At 37.5% G+C, this 21,405-nt stretch overlaps 1 protein-coding gene across 2 annotated transcripts in view; it reads right to left on the bottom strand.

Annotated features, from left to right (window-relative positions):
• The window catches only part of SLC25A30 (solute carrier family 25 member 30), a 98,165-nt gene that overhangs the window by 43,062 nt on the left and 33,698 nt on the right, over window positions 1-21,405 (bottom strand). Inside the window, exon 1 of one of the 2 annotated variants that reach the window (XM_027873634.1) lies at window positions 6,346-6,391. The exons of the other annotated variant lie outside the window; for it this stretch is intronic. The gene's annotated coding sequence lies outside the window, so the exon portion shown is untranslated. Of the gene's footprint in view, window positions 1-6,345; window positions 6,392-21,405 lie in introns of those variants that run through there. 2 annotated transcript variants of the gene reach the window in all.

The following is a 21,405-nucleotide window of genomic DNA, read 5'->3' on the forward strand; positions in this document are numbered from 1 at the left end:
TTGAACTTTTGAATACTTCCCATCTTTGTAAAGAAAAAGAAATCCTGAATAAATAAATAAATAGGCTTCCTTTAGCATGTCTATCATGAAGGCTTATTTGAACTGGGACACCATGACAGAAATGGCAAAAATAACTTTAATTTTTAAAGGTAGGTTGCTCAGTCATTTTTATGCAATTATGTGAGCCAATGTGGTATGACAGGTAGAGGACCAGTCTTGGAGTCAGAAAGTCCAAGGTTCAAATCCTACCCTTGACAACTATTATCTGGGTGACCATATGCAAATCACTCCATCTCTTCCTCCCCCTACTCCCATCAGTTCTTTAAAGCTCTAAATTATGGTGAAGTAGCTCATTTGCAACAGAAAAGTAAGTTTCCGTATATGGAGATCACCACCCACAAGGATAAAACTACTGGTCTAGACCATAAAAGAAAAAAAAAAACAACATTGTGTCTTCTTCAAATGTAAGTTATCAAAAGTGCTGGAGGATGGAATCATCTGGCTATTCCAGTTGTGAAATATGTTATCCCTAGGAAAGCATGGGTACTTGAAAATACCACCTGCATTAGATAACAGCAATGCTAGCCTTGAAAATTACAAGGTCAGTCTGTTTTATGGGCCAATTTGTCCTTTATTGTCTGAAGACATCATGGAAATACCACAAGCATGAGATACTATGAATGGAATGAAAGCATTTCCTGCACTTGAAGACCTTTTGGCAAAATGCTTAACAGTGATTATTGAGATGTAAGTTGTGTATTGTATTTTCACAGCAAATCCAAAATCAAAGAGATGAGACTTTGAGATCTGGAGTTATAGTAAGCTGTAAACTTTATGAAATTAATATCTGCAAACCACACTCCACAGTCCCCACATTTTCTGCTTCAGAGAGATGGCTAGTTCTGCTTTTATAAGCAGGGAATTTTTCTAAGCAGTTACTTTATCTGCAAATCTCAAATTATTTGATTTTTGAATCTATGGAAGGACAATGCTTAAAACATAGGAATGATGGGTTTCTGGCCAGGATGAAGTACACCCAGCAATGGCTGGTAAAAATGTATTTGCTTGAATTTTGCAAATCTAATTAAGAGGGTTCCAAACTAAAAGAGAAGGGGGAGATAGGGGTGGAGTCCACAGGTGTGGACTGTTTCATATATGGTCAAATTTTGCAAAGTATTGATCAATTTGCTGATTTTTTTCTCCTTTTCCTTTCTTTTTTTTAAATTCTTGTTATATGAGATCACTCTCTATGAGGGGAAAACTAAGGGAATGGAAGGGGGAATTTACACAATGTACAAAAATATACCAACAAATATATTTGTAAAAGAAAAGAAGAAATAAATGAGAAGAGGAAGAAAAGTTAATAGTCTCAGATTTAGAGTTGAAGGGAACCTTGGAATATAGTTCAGGTCCTTCTTTTTATATGCGCACATGGACAGGGAGGAAGGGAGGAGAGATTTGCTCCTCATCCCAGGATAAGTAAAGTAAGAGGTAGATAATGAAGTGTTAAACTAAGTATAACCATTTGTCTGTGCCCTATCATCTCCCCGCCACTACAGAAATAAACAGCAAAACTACAATCATTTTTTGCAAATGCTATGATGGTTTACTTAAAAGAACCCTAGAGTTTCAACTAAAAATTAATTTAAACAGACTTCAGTAAAGTAGCAGGTTATAAAATAAAGACACAAAATAACCTTTATGTATACTACCAATAAAGTATACAGGAAGAGACAGAAAAAGAAATTCCTTTCAAAATAACTACAGAATGTATAAAATATCTAGAGGACCATTTACCAAGACACACAGGAAATATATTAGTACAGTTACAAAACACTCTTTACAAAAATGAAAGAAGACAAGTGGAAAGAGATTGCTAGCCATGCTAGCATAATAAAAATGATAATACTACTGAAATTAATTTATTTAGTCTATGCCATATTAATCAAAACTTTATAGAGTTAGAAAATTAATAATAAAATTCATTTGGAGGAAAAAAAGATCAAGATTCTTAAAGGAAGTGATGAATAAAAGTTAAGGAAGGGAGCCTTATACTAACAGATCTCAAATAATACCACAAAGCATCAGCTATTCAGTTCTGGTTAAAAAGTAGAAAAGTTGATTGGTAGAATACATTAGGTCCATATGATCCATAAGCAAATAAATACAATAAAATAGTGTTTAATAAAGTCAAAGATCTCAACTCCTGGGGTAAAAGCTAACTATCTGACAAAAACTTCTAGGAAAAGTGGAAAGCATTTTGGCAGAAATTAGGATGAGATAAACGTTCACATCATATACCACAATAAGCTTCAAATGGGTACATGATCTAAATATAAAAGGTCACATCACAAACAAATTAGACGAGCATGGAATTCACAAATATGGATAGTGGAAGAATTCTTTTTAAAAAAAATTGTAATAATATTTTATTTTTTCTAATTACATGTAAAAACAATTTTAATATTCTTTTTATTTTGAGTTCCAAATTCTCTCCCACCCCTCATACCTCTCCCTTTTCATTGAGAAGTCAAGCAATTTGATATGGGTAATGCATATGCAATCATCCAAAACATATTTCCATTAGTCATGTTGTGAAAGAAAATAGACCAAAAAAAAACCAAAACCATGAAAAAAAATAAAGTGAAAAATGGTATGCTTTGATCTACTTTCAGAATTCATCACTTAATTCTCTGGAGGTGGATAGAATTTTTCATCATGAGTCCTTTGGAATTGTCTTGGATCATTGTATTGCTGAGAATAGTTATGTCATTCACAGTTGATCATAGAACAATATTGCTGTTACTGTGTGCAATGTTCTTCTGGTTCTGCTTATTTCACTTTGCAGTAGTTCATGTAAGTCCTTTCGAGTTTTCCTGAGAGTACCTGCTCATAATTTCTTATAACACAATAGTATTTCATTACAATCATATACTACAACTTGTTCAGCCATTCCCCAATTTTCAATTCTTTGCCACTACAAAAATAGCTATGAATATTTTCATATATATATGATATACATACATATATATATATCTTTTTCCTTTTTGGGCGGGGGGCGAGCTAGGCAATGGGATTAAGTGACTTGCCCAGGATCACACAGCTAGTGAGAGTTATGTGTCTGAGGCTGGATTTGAACTCAGGTCTTCCTGAATGTAAGGCCGGTGCTCTATCCACTATGCCACCTAGCTGCCCCTATCTTTTTCCTTTTTAAAAAATCTCTTCAGGATATAGACCTAATAGTAGTATTGCTGGGTCCAAAGGTATGCACAGATTTATAATTCATTGGGCATAGATCCAAATTGCTCTCCAGAATAGTTGGATCAGTTCATAATTCTATCACCAACTTGTGAGTGTCCCAATTTTCCCACATCCCCTCCAACATTTATCATTTTCCTTTTCTGTCATATTAGTCAACTTGACAGGTGTGACAAGATACTTCAGAGTTGTTTTAATTTGCATTTTTCTAATCAATAGTGATTTAGGGCATTTTTTCACATTATTATAGACAGTTTTTTATCTCTTTGTCTGAAAACTGCCTATTCATATCCTTTGACTATTTATCAATTGGGGAATGACTTGTATTCTTATAAATTTGACTCAGTTCTCTATAGATCTAAGAAACGAGGTCTTTATCAGAGACACTTGCTGTAAATTTTTCCCCCAGTTTTCCTTCTAATTTTGACTGCATTGGTTTTGTTTGTGCAAAACCTTTTAATTTAATATAATCAAAATCATCCATTTTACATCTTGTAATGTTCTCTGTCTTTTATTTGGTCATAAATTCTTCCTTTATCCATAGATCTGACAAGTAAACTATTCCATACTGTCCTAATTTGCTAATGGTATCACCCTTTATGTCTAAATTATATACCCATTTTGACCTTAGTAGAATAATAAGAGGTCAAATGGACAATTTTAATTACATAAAATTAAAAGTCTTCTCTACAGACAAAATCAATGTAGTTAGAATTAGAAGAGGAAAACAACTTTGAAAAATTTTGAGACAAATTTCTCTAATAAAGACCTGATATACAAGATATATAAGGAAGTCATTCAAATATACAAGAACAAGAGTTATTAACCAAAAGGTACGTGGTCAGAGGATATGAACAAGCAATTCTCAAAAGAAGAAAAGTAAGCTATTACCTGCCAGATGAAAAATGCTCTAAATCATTAATAGTAAAAGAAATACACATTAAAACAACTGAGATTCTATCTCACACTCATCGGACTATAGATATTATTTTAACAAAAAAAAGGAAAAACAGAATTGTTAGAAGGGATATGGACTCTGACAGACAGGCACATTAATACACTGTTGGTAGAACTGTGTATTGGGCATTCAGAACCATCTGAAAAAAAAGTCATTACATTGTGCATTCCCTTTAAGACAATGGTATCAGTCCTAGGCATATACCCTCTTCTGAGCTGGGTCTGATTCAGGCCAATTCCCTTGTAATTTAGGTTTGATACTGGAAAAAAACAAGACATTTCACAGTTACGAAAACGTGATTTACTTACCAATAGTAGAAGATATTCAACTAGGATAGGTATTGAGGTCACCTCAAGCTGATTCAACTAAACGACACTCCTTTGCCTGAGTTACCCATCATTATGCTTCAGCTAAGCATCAGAGTGCTCCTGGAGCTGCTTTGAATTCAGATAACCAGAAAATGATGTCACCACCCTGAAACCTTAATCTCCTAAACCTACCAAATCTCAAGAATGGTCTCATTACTTTCAAAGGAATAATTAAGTTGCCTGGGGTTGGGGGGGGGGGGGGGGGTTGTGGTGGTGATATTGCTCCTGCTTCATAGCCCAAGAGACCAAAGACAGATGGAAAAGACCAAAATATACAAAGATATTTATAGCAGCATTTTCTGTTGTACCAAAGACTGAATGAATGAAAAGCATTTATCAAATCCTTCTTATGTGCAAAGCACTATGTTAACTATTGGAGATACAAATAGAAAAGAAAGGCAGTCCCTGCTCTCAAGAAGCTTACCTTCTAATGGGAGAAATAACACGTATAGTTTTCAGCTACAAGTCAGAAAGGTCACTTGGAAAGAACTGGAAGCAAAGTGAGTGACCATCAGTTATGGCATGTCTAAACAAGTTAGAGCATATGAATTATGATGACAAATGTTATGAGTAAAGGAATGGTTTCAGGGAAACCTGGAAAGACTTGAATAAAGTAATGCAGAGTGAAGTGAGTAGAACTAGGTACACAATAATATAACAAGGAAAACACAACAACTTTGAACAGCTTAAGAATTCCAATCAATGTAATGACCAGTAATGTCTCCAGAAGACTGATGATGAAGCATGCTTTCCACCTCTTGGTAGAGAGGTGGTGGATCAGAGGTACAGAATGAGGCATGCATTTTCAAACACAGCTAATGTGTGAACTTTTGTTCAACTATACTTACTTGTTACAAAATGAAGCTTTTGTTGGGGAAGGGAGAAGAGTAAAGGGGAGTATAGGAATAGTTACAGTGAAGCCAAAGAAAAAGTGTCAATGAAACATTTAAAGAATACATAGAAGAGAGCAGAATGAAGCTCAGGAAACAGACAAGTAGATCAATGTTGCTAGCTAGCTATCATATATATACATATGTATATGTAAAAATACACACACATAAAATATGTATGTAATAGAGATTCACAGTCCCAAGTAATGCCATTCTCTTTTTTAATTCTTTGAATATGGAAATATCCATGTTTGTCAATGTTTGTTCAGTTCATAATAAAAAAGAAAAAAATTGTAAAACATGAGAAGGAAAAAGGATCTGTTTATACAAAGCTATTCATGGCTGCTTTAATTATAACAATAACAAAAACCTGGAAACAACCTATTATGTCCAACAATTGAAGAACAACTGAATGAATTATAGTAGATTAGTGTAAAATATGGTATACTGGAGATTCAACATAATGGCATAATGTAATTTAGGATTTAAGTCCTACTTCTGATACATGCCACTTGTGTGACCCTGAGCAAGTCCCTTCACCCCATTGTCTCACCAAAAAAAAAGAAAAAAACCCTCTCTAAGCCTCAGTTTCCTCATTTGTAAAATGGGAATAATAATAGCATCTACTTCACAGAGGTGTTGTGAGGATTAAATGAGATAATATTTGTAAAGTTCTTTGCAAACCTTAGAGCACTATACACTTAGAACACTACACAAATGCTAGCTATACAGTTTTTACTACTACTATCACCACTACCACCACCACCACTATACCTCTCAGTGCCCTAGCCAACTCATCAGTTAGAGTATTATGAACTATAAAAAAAAAGGTCTAAACATGAAGAACACAGGGAAATCCATAAAGACTTACATGAAGTCAGCATCCTACACTGGAAGAATACTGGCCCTGGAGACAGAGGTCTTGGGTTCAGACTCCACCTATGATCCTTACTACCTGTGAGAGGTTGGGCAAATCATTTCACCTCTCAGGGTCTCAGTTTCCTCATTTGTAAAGTGAGAGGGGTTGGACTTTGTGGCTTCTGAGGTCTCCTCCAGCTCTACAGCCAAGATCCGTAGGGATGCAAAGTGAAATCAATACCACCAGAACAGTGTACACAATGATTACAACTGCGTGAAAAGGAAAACAAAGCCAAAGGTCAGGTGGAAAGCAACCTAGTAATATACAGTAAAAGTTACAAAACTGATCGTACCCTTTGACCTAGTGATCACATTAGTAGAAGGATTATATGTGGACGATGTCTATACTATTGTATAAAGTAGTCCTTGAGTCAAAGAGTCCCCTCTGACATGAAGGGACTAGGTACTTTTTGGAGACCTTTCACTTCTCTGCCTTGTTGCTCCCACAAACCCTTGTGGAACTTGAGGATGTCATTCCTCCTAGCACTCTCCCAAGGGCATTTACTAGTTCACTATTACAAGCCCTCAGGCTCATGAGGCTGAAAACATTAAAAAAAGTTTTATTTACAAATTTAAAAATACAGAGAAGCAAGAGACTCTAAGAGACCAGTAGCTTGCTTTTATAAGCCCTGGAGTGATCCATCAATTCTTCCAGTTGGTCCTAAGAGTGGGTTAGGTGGGGTATGGGGTGGGGGTGACTGCAAATGAAGAGGTTGTGATCACATGGCTACCTCTTTATCTTTCTCTCTTCTTTCCTGATCTTAGCTAAATGAGTATTCCAAGATGGAAGCATACAAGTGGCTCTGTGAGTTGTAAAATGTCTGTATATCCTAGGAAGCCTGCAAAGTGACGGTTTCAATATCCACTATTATGACAGTAGCTGATAGGAGAGGAAGTAGAGACACACAGAGTTTAGTCAGATTAGTCAAGATTAAGTAAATTTAGTCAAGAGACACCCAATGAAGGAGGAAGCTTCAAGAAGCAGGATACTTATGACAAAAAGGAATGCTGGAGATGCTTACACCGCCCCCAGAAAAGCTATGAGGGCTCCATGAAGAGGGAAAAGACTTCTAGGCCCTCAAGTCTAGGAGTTGTGAGCTACCCTGTGCCACATGTATAGCCTACATGTGTGCCTCAATGTATTTTAAGTTTGAGCCAACTTCTCCCATGGCCTCTGTGTGTATTTGTGGCAAAGTGCACCATAGGATTTTTTTTTAGGAGGGAGCTCAGTGCCAATTGTTCTTGAGTTGCTATTTGAGTAAATGCCTTTGATAAGAGCTATTTGAAACTACTGCCTGATAGGAAGCACCCAAGTAGGGACTCAACTGTACAATGTTGGAAGTATAGCCCGACAGGGTTACCTTTGAACTCTAAGAGTAAGACCAGCCACTTTCTGGGAAACCGAACCTGTGAGTGTGAATTACTGGGGATGTTCCCCAAAGGAGGTATTAAATGATCATTTTTTAAAAGTGTACTTTTGCATATTTCCTTTTAACGAATTATAAATATTTGATAGTTTATTGTTTTAGATATGATTTTGTCCTTTATTTTATTAATTTATTTGATTATTTGTCCTTGTTGATGGTTATAAAGTTTTATAATGAAAAAAAAAAAAGGCTATCAGAGACCCATGACCTCTGGCACAAGCACTCTCAAGAGAAGAGGAAGTGGATCTAAAGGTGTGATCAAGGATGCAGTTGCTGCTGACCTTGCAACACAGTTGTTATCATTTCCAAGTCCTTTAGTGTATTAATATCACACACCTAGAGGGTGAAAGGACCTCAGAGGCCAACTGGCCCAATCTCAACTCTTTCTAGAGTAGGAAATTGAGGCCAGGGGTAAGTAACTTGTCCAAGGTCACAGATGGGGTAAGGGTAAGAGTAGGGATTTGAACCTAGGTTCTTGGACTCCAGACGCCAGGCTCATTTCACTATATTGAAACCAAGACGTCTACTATAATCCAAAACAAGAGACTTTCCCAGGGACCCACCCTCAAAATTAAGGAATATAAAATAAGTTTATTGGTGATAGCTGATTCCCTTCCTTTCTTTATTGTGGAACGTGGAGAGTCCCTGTCTGAGGCCCATCTATCTCATTTTCCATCCATGGGGTAGGGTCTTCGTCTCATGTGTCCTTAGGGATGCACCAAGGTGAGCCTGAAGAGTTATCTCCTTGATTATCAGACTGAGTCAGTGCTGGTTCGTAGCTTTTCATACTAGTTGTATGATCTTAAACAAGTCGTAACTTTTCCAAAAATCAGTTTCCTCACCTGTAAAATGGGAATAATACTACTTGTTCTCCAGACGTTACAGAGTTGCTGTGAAGAAAGCTCTTTGTAAAATACAAAACACTATAAAAATATACATTATACTTAAAAAAATAATTCTCACTGGGGTAATGGTTCCTTATATGTAAAAGCTATTATGGTCTCACCCAGGGCACACCCATCTAATGCTTTCTCCTTTTGGTGGTCAGTCTTTCTTCCTGTCCTTTTTAGCTAATGGACACTCTAATTATTGTTCATGCCACTTTTGTATTCTAAAGGTTCTAGACAGAATAGAGCAGTACCTAGAGGTTTTTTCACCTGAGACAAAAACTGTTAGGGGGATGGGGTAACAGGTATATAGAGGACCTTGACTGCTCTTAAGCCATAAGAAAGGGTGGCCCATCTGGGACTCACCAAAATGTCAGAATGTTGCCTAGCTGGCAACTCCAATTTCAGTTTCCTTTAGAGGGGAATTTACAATCTACTGCAAGTGCTTAATACGTCTGTTTGTTTGTTTTTGTACTTATTTTGGAGCTTCTGTGAGTCTTCTGTGCCTTCTGTATTTTCTGTGATTTAAAATAAAGGCTGTGACATACCACATATGACTTTGTTACCTTGAGTGCTTATAAAGGATTACTCAATATCTCTTACTTATATTTCAAATAACCTAGAAATGAAAATATTTGGAGATTTCACAAAGATGAGGAACTTCAATGCCTTTGAATTTCCATATGTAATAGGTAATCAGAAGGTTCTCTGACCAGTTTGATGAGTTTTCAGGGATGTGAGCCTTTGTTTGGGACTTTTGACATTCCCTATTTACCTCTTACATATAGCCACAGAGGCAATATGGTAGAGTAGAAAGAGTATTGGACTGGCATTAGGAGTCCTTGGTACTTTTGCAACTAATTAGCTGGGGGATTTTAGTCAAGACATCCTCCTCTGAGCCTTAGTTTCTTCACCTGTTGAATGAAGAGTTTTTAAGTAGGTGTTTTCTCAGGTCCCTGCCAGCTTTAAATCCTATGGTGCTGATGATATAATTTTAACATCACAGACCTAACTTTCTTCTCAGCTTACTTTCTCAAAGTTTCCAAAACCCCTGTATCTTAAAGAACTGAGAAATTTAAGGTTTAAGAAAATGAAAGAAGTTTTTCCACACTTCAAAATCTCTAGTGTGTGTTTTTTTTTTCTGCCTGGGTAATAATAAAAATTACTACCCAGCACAGACAATCTGTTACACAAATAAACAATCCTATATGAAAACATGACCCAGAGATTTGTAAAAATTGATCCAGAATGAAAGAAGCAGAACCAATGGCAGAATAGAATTGGCCCAATAACTACAATAATGTAAATGATAAGAAATGATGTAAATGTGGAAAGATAAGACAATGATAAAAGTCAAACTCCAAGAAATTGGCAAACCAATGAAAGTTTCTGAGAATAGATAATGAAACCCCTCACTGCCAGTAGAAAGTCAAGGGACAGGGCATTGTATACATGCCACAGATGTTATTCCTTTTTTTCTTTGTCCTAAAGGAGGGTTTTTCTAGGCATAAATAGTCAAGTAAATTAGCATTTTTAAGTGTTTACTATGGACCAGGCACTGTTAAGTCCTGGGTGTTATGCTGAGAGATGGGCAGGGCGTAAGATGACTAGATGTGAAAACAAAATGCATTAATTAAAAAGTATGGTCATTTTTTTTCTTTTTTTCAATGTGACCCAGACGAAGTTGTTGCCATCAAGGTTATGGCTGGGTCTAGTTCAAACAGGTCAGAGTCAGTTCCTACATTCCTCTGCGCACCTCATAACTGCTCTAAAAGCAGACTCAGATGTTTCTCTAGGCCAATGGTGCCCTTTTCTGATCCCAAAATGAAAGCAGCTGACCTCATTTAGGAAAGCTTAAGGTGGCTAAGTTAAAGATTAAGCCTCTTACTTTCTGTTTTAGAAAACTTAATAATATTAATAGGATTAAAGTCCAGGTGGCTAATCATCTTAGAAGAAATAATTCCCTTTGTGAATCATCTCTCTAAGCAAACTAATCTACTCACTGTCTGTTGCACCTACCTCTTCATCTTGGGACTGTTGCTCATACCATTCCTGCCTTATCATATCCTAATGGTCCTTCAGATAACTCCTGTCTCATCTCCAGGAGGAAGCCTTCTGAGGCTACTTCTCCCTTTTCTCCTTAGAGTGCTGGACTTAGAGTTCGAAAGACCCAAGTTCAAATCCCACCTCAGACACATTGCTGTATGACTACTTTCAGACTCAGTTTTCTCATCTGTTAAATGGAGATAATAACAGCACCTACCTTACAGAGTTGTTGTAAAGCACTTTATTAACTTTAAAGCACTATATAAATGCTAGCTAGCAGCATTAATAGTAGTTGTTTATCCATTGTTTTCAAGGAGGACCAATGACATCATGGGTGATATCTTGACTTGTGTTTGAATTACATTTAGGTGAGGCAGAGTTGCACAAAGTCATCGGCCTCACTCTCTCTGAAGTCCAGTGGCAAGACAAAAGCCAAGATGACTGGTGCTGTCCTGGGGTGTAGTGGATGACCTTTGGCGTCTTCAGTGCCTGGCCAAGCTCTAAGCATTCCATGGTATCTGCTTCAGGTGCCTTCATGGCCACTGCAACAGATAGTTCTCATTTGCCCATTGCATCAGGGAAAGTCTTCACATGTTTGGGGTAGACATCCCCCTAACTCACAGGCAAGTTTGAGATCTGTCAGTTACCTTTAACCTGGTTTAGCTGTCTGCTGAGATGGTTTACTGGGGTATAGCCACCACACGTGCTATAGCTTGTTGGAGCCACAGGTGAGAATTGGGTGAATCGGGTGGACACCAAAGGTCATCTAGAGCAGCCCTGAAAAGGGATCTGCAAGCCCTCATTCCAGAGGTACTAGTCCTCCTGAACATCCCAAATAACAGTAGTAGTAGGGTAGGGAAGTAAGGGAATAAGAATTTATATAGCACCTATTATATGCTGGGCACTAGGCTAAACGTTTTTATAAATATTACCTCATTTGTTCCTCACAACAACCCTGAGAGGTAGGCACTATTATTATCCCATTTCGCAGTTGAGGAAACTGAGGCAAACAGAAATTAAATGACTTACCCAAGGTCACCCAGCTAGTAAGTATCTGAGGCTGGATTTGAACTCAGACCTTCCTGACTCCAGGCTCAGGGAGCCTATCTGCTGTTCCTACCAAGCTGCCTATATTATTTATATCATCAATATGTTATTCACTATATGCTATATTACCTTGGGATCTGTCTTGTATTCCCATCTTACATTACTCCTTAACTATTATTCATGTGTGTATGCCCTAGCTCCCTACAAGTCAGTAAGATCCTGAAGTACAGTATCTTCCCTGTATCCCCCTAGACCTAGAACAATATCTCCCTGGCACTATAGGATGGTAGATTTAGGGTTAGGAGAGACCTTCTCATTCCTGCTGATTGGTGGAAAGGTGAAGGAACAGAAATCTGAAAGAAAGTCCACTTCTATTAGCAGAGAAAATGGAGAACTCAATCTAGGAGTTCAGCTGCCCAAGTCTGAATTCTGAACCCCAAAGGAAAATTTAAAACAACAACAACAACAACAACAAAAAAGGATTCTCTTCTAGCTTTCTGCCCTCAGATATGCCCTGGCTATGTATGCATCCAGGGTGGGACTTGAATGAGATGTTTGGCCTGGCTAGGTTCCTGGGAAGGTACCTTCTTCTTTAAATGTCATTAACTGAACTGACACTGAGTGAAGTGAGCAAAACCAGGAGAATACTGTACACAGTCCCAGGAACATTGTGTGATGACTCACTTTGATGGACTTAGCTCTTCTCAGCAATGCAAGGATCTAAGACAGCTCCAAAAGACTCATGATGGAAAATGCTGTCCACATCCAGAAAAAGAACTGTGGAGTCTGAATGCAGATCAAAGCATACTATTTGCTCTCTCTCTCTCTCTCTCTCTCTCTTTCTCTCTTTGTTTCTTCTTTCTCATGGTTCCTCCCATTGGTTCTAATTCTTTTTTACAACATGACTAATATGAAAATATGTTTAATATGAATGTGTACGTAGAGCCTATATCAGATCGCATGCCATCTTGGGGTAGATGGAGGGAAAGGAGGGGGAGAAAATTTGGAACTCAAAATCTTACGTTGAAAACTAAAAATAAATTAGTAAATTAAAAACTAATCTTTAAATGTCATTATCTCCCAGTCAGTCAGGCAACAAGCTTTTATTAAATGCTTACTGTGTACCAGGCATTGTTCTAAGTGCCAAGGATAAAAAGAAAGGCAAAAATATAGTCACTGTCCTCAAGGAACTCACATTCTAATGGGGGAGACAACACACAAAACAATTTGGGTTTCAGGCTACATCTGTTCAGAGAAAATAACTTCTCTGGAACCATTCCATCCCTACAGGAGAAACTGCCTATGGGAAATTCTTTCAAAATTGAAAAGTCCTGAGGCAACATTACTCCCACATATTGTAAAACAAATAATGGGGAACTGGTTATTAAAAAGCTGACTTTTTCCTCCTGGGGTGGATAGAACAAACAAAAGACAGCAAAGGGCAAAAGACTGGTGAGCTCATGGAGAGTGGCCCACTGTGAAATTCTTTTAAACATTTTCCAAGGGACCAAGCATAAGGAGATGTCCCTGGGAGACTAGGAATGACACGTGCAGCTAAAATCCCAAAGTCAGTACTTCTCCCAAAGGGGAGCTCCTTCCACCCCCCCATTTGACTTTTTTCTTTCTTGCTCCCACCAATCTAAAAATGACCCCTGAGGAAAACCAGACATCTCCCTTCAAGAGCAAACAAGCCCTCTCCACTCTCAATCCAACTGGGACAAGGCAGGAGTTTAAAAGTCTCCTTAACAGTAAAGGGAAGAAATAAATGCAAACAAAAGAAAATGCTCATAGCAGGTAAAACATGTAATTTATTGGCAAGTGCTGTGAATTTTACATAAAACAGCCTGAGGGGAAAAGAAGGGTTTTAGAGTTTATTTTGAACAGGGAGGTTATACTGAAAGATGAGAGAAATATAGTGATTTTTCCACGTTTTGCCTAAGAAACTGGAGGCCTGGGGGTGGCCATTCTGAGGAGCTGGGAAGGCCATGAGGAACAGCATGAAGGTGGAGAAAGGGAGGGAAGAAAAGTCTCCCCCATCCCCCCTAAACAGATAGAAAGTAGTGAGCTGTGACTGTACTTGTGGGAGGAAGGTTTCTTATAAAGAGAATTAATCTTAAGAGCAGGCTGAGGTGAGGATTTGGCTTCATGTTACTGAAAGTCATCATGCATAATAATAACCAGCATTTATAAAGTCTTAAGGTTTGCAAAAGCCTTTATCTATATAATCTCATTTAATCATCATAAGAATTCTGCAAAATTATTGTCCCCATTTTACAGATAAGGAAATCAAGGCTGAGAGAGTTGAAGTGACTTGCTGAGGGTCACAGAATGAGCAAGCATCCGAGGCAGCAAATCCTTAGGTTTTCCTGACTCCACATCAGCACTTTCTCTCTCTCTCTCTCTTTTTTTTTTTTTTGGCTAGGCAATGGGGTTAAGTGACTTGCCCAGGGTCACACAGCTAGTAAGTGTTATGTGTCTGAGGCTGGACTTGAACTCAGGTCATCCTGAATCCAGGGCTGGTGCTCTAACCACTGAGCCACCTAGCTGCCCCAGCACTTTCTCCATTGAGCCACCTACTACCTCTATGTCTATAGTAGGAAAAGCCCCCTAATGTATCATGAGAGTGTTTGGCACAAGGGTTAGTTACACTTAGAAGCAGAGAGTTGTTAAGATAGAAAGAAATAGTATCTAGTTGAACCAGGCCTGACTGTCTGAGGAGCCTGGCCTAACACCCTCCCTTATCCTCTCCTTCATCTTTTTGTCCTCCACACATCCCAACTGATAGGGCAAGAACAAGTTATATAGACCCTTGCAGGAGTTGGAGTTGTTTGATAGAGAATATACCCTTCTACTGGGAAATTTGTATGCCTACAAAAGAGATAATTGCCTATCAACTGACAGCTGCTTACAGCGTCTGCATGGTCTGGCTTGCCTTTGAGGTGAAAGTGGATTGAAGAAAGAACAAAAGAAAAAAAATTTTAGCCAAATCACCTCCTCACACCAGTTTTTCAGGAGAATGTCCATAGAGATCAGGATCCTGAAGGGATCTGGAGTCAGGAACATAAATACTGCATCAGGAAACCCATTGCATAAAAGAAGTGATTACTGGACCATGTTTCAATGGGTTCTGTCTATGGCTTGTTTGTTGCTTTTGGCAGACACTTCAGAGAAAAACTACACCTGGGTAAGGATGCCAATTCTCCTCACTTCTTTTTTATTTTATTTTTTTGGGGATGGGGACGGGGCTAGTCAATGGGGTTAAGTGACTTTCCCAGGGTCACACAGCTAGTACGTGTTATGTGTTTGAGGCCGCATTTGAACTCAGGTCCTCCTGAGGGAATCCAGGGCTGATGCTCTATCCACCGTGCCACCTAGCTGCCCCTTTTATTTTATTTTATTTTATTTTCCTCGCTTCTTAATGAATCAGCTGGCCTGGACTTCCAAGGATTCAATTACCCTTTTCCTTAGCACAGGGTATATGACTCCTCATATCTTTATTGGAGATGTAATTATGTAAGCCCTGCTCAGAATCTGATTCTGCGGTCTACAGTCAATGTAGCGTTATCAGTGTTTCCTTGGTTGACCTACACTCTAAGCTCAGATAATTAATATGGATTTGAACTCAGGTCCTCCTGACTCCAGGGCCAGTGCTCTATCCACTGGGCCACCTAGATGCCCCTCAATGGAGGAATCTTTTTACAATGTTCTCTATGTTCTTCGTCTTGAATTCTTCCAGTGACAGAGCTCTCACTACTTTTTAAAGCATCCTGTTCCACTGTTGATAGTTTTAGTTGTTAGGAAGTTTTTTTTTCCTTATATCAATCCCCAGTCTACCTTCTTCTGCTTTCTACTCATTGAGCCCTCCGAAGCAACAAACAAGAAATGAAATCCTTTTCCCACAAGACAGTCCTTCAGCTACTTGGGGACTATTCTTTAGCAGGAGCATTTCTTCTCTCTAGATGCTTCCTGATTCATCAAGCGTTCTGTTCCAGTGGGTTGATCAAAAACAGAGCCCTGTGGCACCGCACTAAAGAAATTTTAGTGGATTGATATTAAAACATTAATGAAGACTTTTTACATGTGATGAGTTGTTCTGATTTACAAATCCACTTAAATGCACTGTCATCTGACTTACATTTCTCTCTTACCCACAAAGGTAGTAGTATATTAGAGCGGACTGGTCAACGAAAGCCAGTCTTTAGGAGCATGAGCAATGTGTTCTGCCTGGTATCAGCCCACATGCAGACTGAGTGAGCCTGTTTCTGCAAATTCGTGATAAGAAGCAATGACAGGGCCCTGTCCTTGATTCAGAACATAAACGGGAATCCTGAATGTTTTCTGTTGATTTACTTCATGGTGCCAAAAAGTTTTAATTGATTGCTGAGTTGGAATTGCGTATGCAAACAAATGTCCCAAATTGACAAAAAGTTCTCTGTTCCTGGTAGTTTTCCAGTGAGGAGGAAGAAATGCTATTGTCTCTAGGTAGAGAAAGGCAGTAGAAACCACCACTAGAAGCCATATCAATGGGTCAAAGAGTATGTACAGTTTAGAAAATTTTGAACATACTTCTAATTTGTTTTCCAGAATAGCTGGACCAATTCACAAATCCACCAACAGTGTATTAATATGCATTTTTCCAATAGCCCCTTAAACATTTGTCATTTTCTTTTGTCTTCTTTGCTAGTCTAATAAATGTGAAACAGAACCTCAGTTACTTTAATTTGCATTTTTCTTATTAGTGATTTGAAACATTTTTTTTTTCTTTTTTGCTAGGCAATAGGGTTTAAATGACTTGTCCAGGGTCACACAACCAGTAAGCGTCAAGTGCCTGAGAGAGGATTTGAACTCAGATCCTCCTGACTTCAAGGCTGGAGCTCTATCCACTGTTCCTGGAACATTTTTTCATAAGGTTGTTGACAGCTTGAATTTCCTCTTTTGAAAGTTTTCTATTAATATCAAAGGAATCATTGAAAAAATATATATGAAGGAAGGGGGACTGGCAGTATAAGATCTCAAACTATACTATAAAAAAAAACCAATTTGAGACTGGATAAGAAATAGAGCAGTTGATTAATAGAATAGATGAAGTACAACTATATAGAAGCAAATGAGGACACTAACCTGGTGCTTGATAAAACTAAAGATTCCTGCTGTTGGGGCAAGAATTCACAAAGATTTGATGAAAATTGTTGGCAAAACCAAAAAGTAACCTGGCAGAAACTAGGCATAGATCAACATCTCACACAACATACTAAGATAAGTGCTAAATGGATACATGCTTTAGACATAAAGAGTGATATCACAAGCAAATTAATGGAGTGTGGAGGAAATTCCCTGTCAGATCAGTTGATAGGGAAAGAGTTCATGACCAAACAAGAGGTGAAAAGGTTTGCAGGAGGTAAAATGGACAATTTTGATTACACAAAATTAAAAAGTTTTTGAACAAACAAAACCAAATATAGATAAAATTAAAAAAAAGCAGTAAACTGGGGGGAAATCTTTGCAGTTATTTTCTTTGATAAAGGTCTTATTTCTAAAATATTAGGAACTGAACCAAATTAATAAGAAAGTCATTCCCCAAATGATAAATGGACAAAGAATATGAACAGACAGTGTTCAGAGGAAGAAATCTAAGCTATCAATAGCTATATTTTTTAAAATGCTCTAAATCACTAAGAATTTGAAAAATGAAAATTAAAATAATTTTATCACCTCATGGTTACTTAACCACTAGATTGTATAAGATGGCAGAAAAGGAAAATGACAAATGCTGAAGGATCTGTGGGAAAGTTAATGCACTAATAATGGTGGAGCTATGAACTGATCTAACCATTCTGGAGAGCAGTTTGGAACCATGCCCCCAAATCTCTTAAACTATGCATACCTTTTGATCCAGCAATATCACTTTTAGGTTTATACCCCAAATAGATAAAAGAAAAAGGTCTCATATATACAAAAATATTTATAGCAGCTCTTTTTGTGAGGGCAAAGAATTGGAAATTGAGGGGATGCCCATCAATTGGGGAATGGCTGAGAAAGCTGTGGTATATGATAGTGATGGAATACTACTGTGCTATATGAAATGGTGAGCAGGATGGTTTCAGAAAAACCTGGTAAGACTTATATGAACTAATGCAAAGTGAAGTGAGCAGAACCAGGAGAAAAATATATTCAGTAATAGCAGTGTTGTAGAGGTAAACAGCTATGAAAGACTTAGTAACTCTGTTCAATAAAATGATCCACCACAACCCTACAGGACTCATGATGAAAAATGCTATCCACCTACAGATAGAGAACTGATGGACTCAGAATACAGATTGAATTATATCTTTTTCCTTTCTTTATTTTTCTTGCTTTGGTGGTGGGGGAGAACATGTGGGAACACGGCTAATGTGGAAATAGGGTTTTCATAACTTCACATGAATCATATTTCTTACCATCTCAATAAGTGGGGAAGAGAGTGATGGGAGGAAGAGAATTTATAACTAAAAATAAAAACACAATTTTCAAAAATAATTAAGGAGGGTTTCAGGATAACCTAAGAAGACCTATATGAACTGATGAAGAGTGAAGTGAGCAGAACTAGGAGAACAATTTATACAGTGACAGCAATATTGTAAAGATAATCAACTGTAAAAGACTTAGTGATCATTGTGATCAACACAATGACCCACCACAGTTCCAAAGGATTTGATGAAAAATGTCATTCATTTCCAGATAAATAACTGATGGACTTGGAGTACAAACTGAAGCATATTTTTTTCTTTCTTTTTTTTTGAAACATGACTAATTCAGGGGCAAAAAGAAAATTAATAATTGGTTTTGATTTTTAAAATTACTTTTCCACTGAATAATTACAAGCATTATATTAAATGACAAATGTGCTAAAAGTTTTTTTAAAGCTGCCTGTTCATATCCTTTGTCCCTTTGACCACTAATCTATCAAGAAGAATGGTTCGGAAAGAAACAATTCAAGTATTGTGGAAACACAATCAGGATAACACAAGATTTAGCAGGTTCTACATTAAGGGATCGCAGGGCTTGGAATATGATATTCCAGAGGGCAAAGGAGATAGGATTACAACCAAGAATTACCTATCCAGCAAAACTGAGTATAATCCTTCAGGGGAAAAATGGATATTCAGTGAAATAGAAGACTTTCAAGCATTCTTGATGAAAAGACCAGAGCTGAATAGAAAATTTGACTTTCAAATACAAGACTCAAGAGAAACACAAAGAGGTAAACAGGAAAGAGGAATCATAAGGGATTTATTAAGGTTTGACTGTTTACATTCCAGCATGGAAAGATGATATTTGTAACTCATGAGACCTTTGTCAGTATTAGGGTAGTTGGAGGGAAAAAAAATTATACGAATAGATAGATAGATAGGTAGATAGATAGATAGAGGGCATATGGTGAGTTGAATATGAAGGGGTGATATCTGGAGAATAAAATTAAGGGGTGAGAGAGGATTATACTGGGAGAAGGCGATAGGGAGAGGTAGAATGGGGTAAATTATCTCACATAAAACAGACAAGAAAAGGCTTTTACAGTGGAGGGGAAAGTGAGAGGGAATGAGTGAAACTTATTCTCGTTAGATTTGGCTTAAGGAGGGAATAATATACACACTCAATTGGGTATGGAAATCTATCTTCCCCTACAGGAAAATAGGGGCGGGGGGAGTAAGGGGACAAGAGAGCAGGGAGATGAGAGAGGGGAGGGCAGATTGGGGGAGGGGATAATCAAAGGCAAACACTTCTAAGGAGGGACAGGGTCAAAAGAGAGAATAGAATAAAATAGGGGGCAGGATAGGATTAAGGGAAATATACTTAGTTTTTCACAACATGACTGCTATGGAAGTGTTTTGCATGACTACACATGTATAACCTATACTGAGTTGCTTGCCTTCTCAATGAGGTGGGTGGGGAGGGAGGGAGAAAATTTGAGACCCAAAGTTTTGAAAACAAATTATAAAAAAATTTGTTTTCACATGCAGCTGGTAAATTAGATATACGGGAAATCTATCCTGCCCTACAAAAAAATTGAAGGGGAAGGGGATAAGAGAAGAGAGGGAAAGATAGAAGGGAGGGCAGATTAGGGGAAGGGCATTCAGAATGCATGCCAAACCAGGGTAGGGGAGGGATGAGATGGGGAGAAAATTTGGAACTCAAAATCTTGTGGAAGTGAATGTTGAAAACTAAAAATAAATTAATTAATTAAAAAATAAAAAAAGAATGGCTCTTATTCTCATATGTTTCTATCAATGCCCTAGAGATTTTGACTATTAGAACTTTATCAGAGATACTTTTCCTAATTACCAGCTTCTTTTCTCATTCTAGCGGCATTAATTTTGTTCTTGCAAAAGCTTTCAATTTTATGTAATTGAAATTTTCCATTTTATCATTTATGATCACTTCTATCTAAGAATCCTCCTCCTAGACATAGTTGAGTAAGGTACCTACTTCCATTCTTTTTTTTTTTTTAAGGCAATTGGAGTTAAGTGACTTGCCCAGTGACACACAGCTAGTAAGTGTCTGAAGGCCACATTTGAACTCAGGTCCTCCTGACTCCAGGGCTGGTGCTTTATTCCCTGAGCCACCTAGCTGCCCCCTTTCATTCTTTTCCAATTTTTAAATGATAGTCTTTTATATTTAGGTTATATATCCATTTGGAGCTTATTGTGGTACCCATGATTTGTCAAAGATTACCATTACATCCACAACTTTTTTCAGCATCGTGGGATGTAATCAATGTTAAATCACATTTCCTGATTCAATGATTACCAGAATGCTCTCTCCAGCTACTTGATGTCATTTCAGGAACCCCAAAACACACTTCCTCAACCAATTTCCTTTCCCCTAAAGGACAAAATCATTCCACAATTACAAATAAGGTTCAAGATGCAAACATCTTTGGGAGAGATAACACTTAATGTAAATTCTCTCTTAAGGTATAAATGACTGATAGAAGATAGTTTCCTAAAAGCAGAGTTTAATTTGGGGGACAAGGGGATGGAATTAGGAAAGGAAAAAAGCAATTCTATGGATGCGAAAGATTTACAGAGGACAGCTGTAAAAGAGAGAACCTCAAGACAATATTTTCTGGTTCACAATTTTTCTAGGGCCAATCCTATCTAGTACTGGATTTGAACAATACACAATTAATGAATAACAAAGGCTAATGAAAATCCATTTATAAACTTGCTCTTGATAAGAATAAGTAAATTTATCATTTAATCTCTTTGGATTTTCCATTTCTGAAATATGGCCCTAGTTCTTTGCCCTCAATTTCTCAAGCCTTTGACTGAGCTGAGTCCAGTTAAACACCACTTATTTAACCTATGAGTTAATGACACAGAGAAACATCTTGCAATATTGAGATAATTTGCCCTTTTTTCTAATGGTCTCAGTTCCTTTCTTTATATCTCTAATGGTTATCACTGCTGTATGTAGAATACTAAATATTAAGCCCCAACTGTTATACTCCTTTCTAAACTGCTTTATAATTAGGGATATGAAACCCAAGGAGAAAAAGAACAAAAATAGAAAAACTGTAGGAGTACAGGGATTTATATCTCAATATCATAAACATGATAATTTTAGAAG

Source organism: Vombatus ursinus, unplaced genomic scaffold, assembly GCF_900497805.2.
Source record: "Vombatus ursinus unplaced genomic scaffold, bare-nosed wombat genome assembly UNPS02014802.1, whole genome shotgun sequence".
NCBI classification, from domain to species: Eukaryota; Metazoa; Chordata; class Mammalia; order Diprotodontia; family Vombatidae; genus Vombatus; species Vombatus ursinus.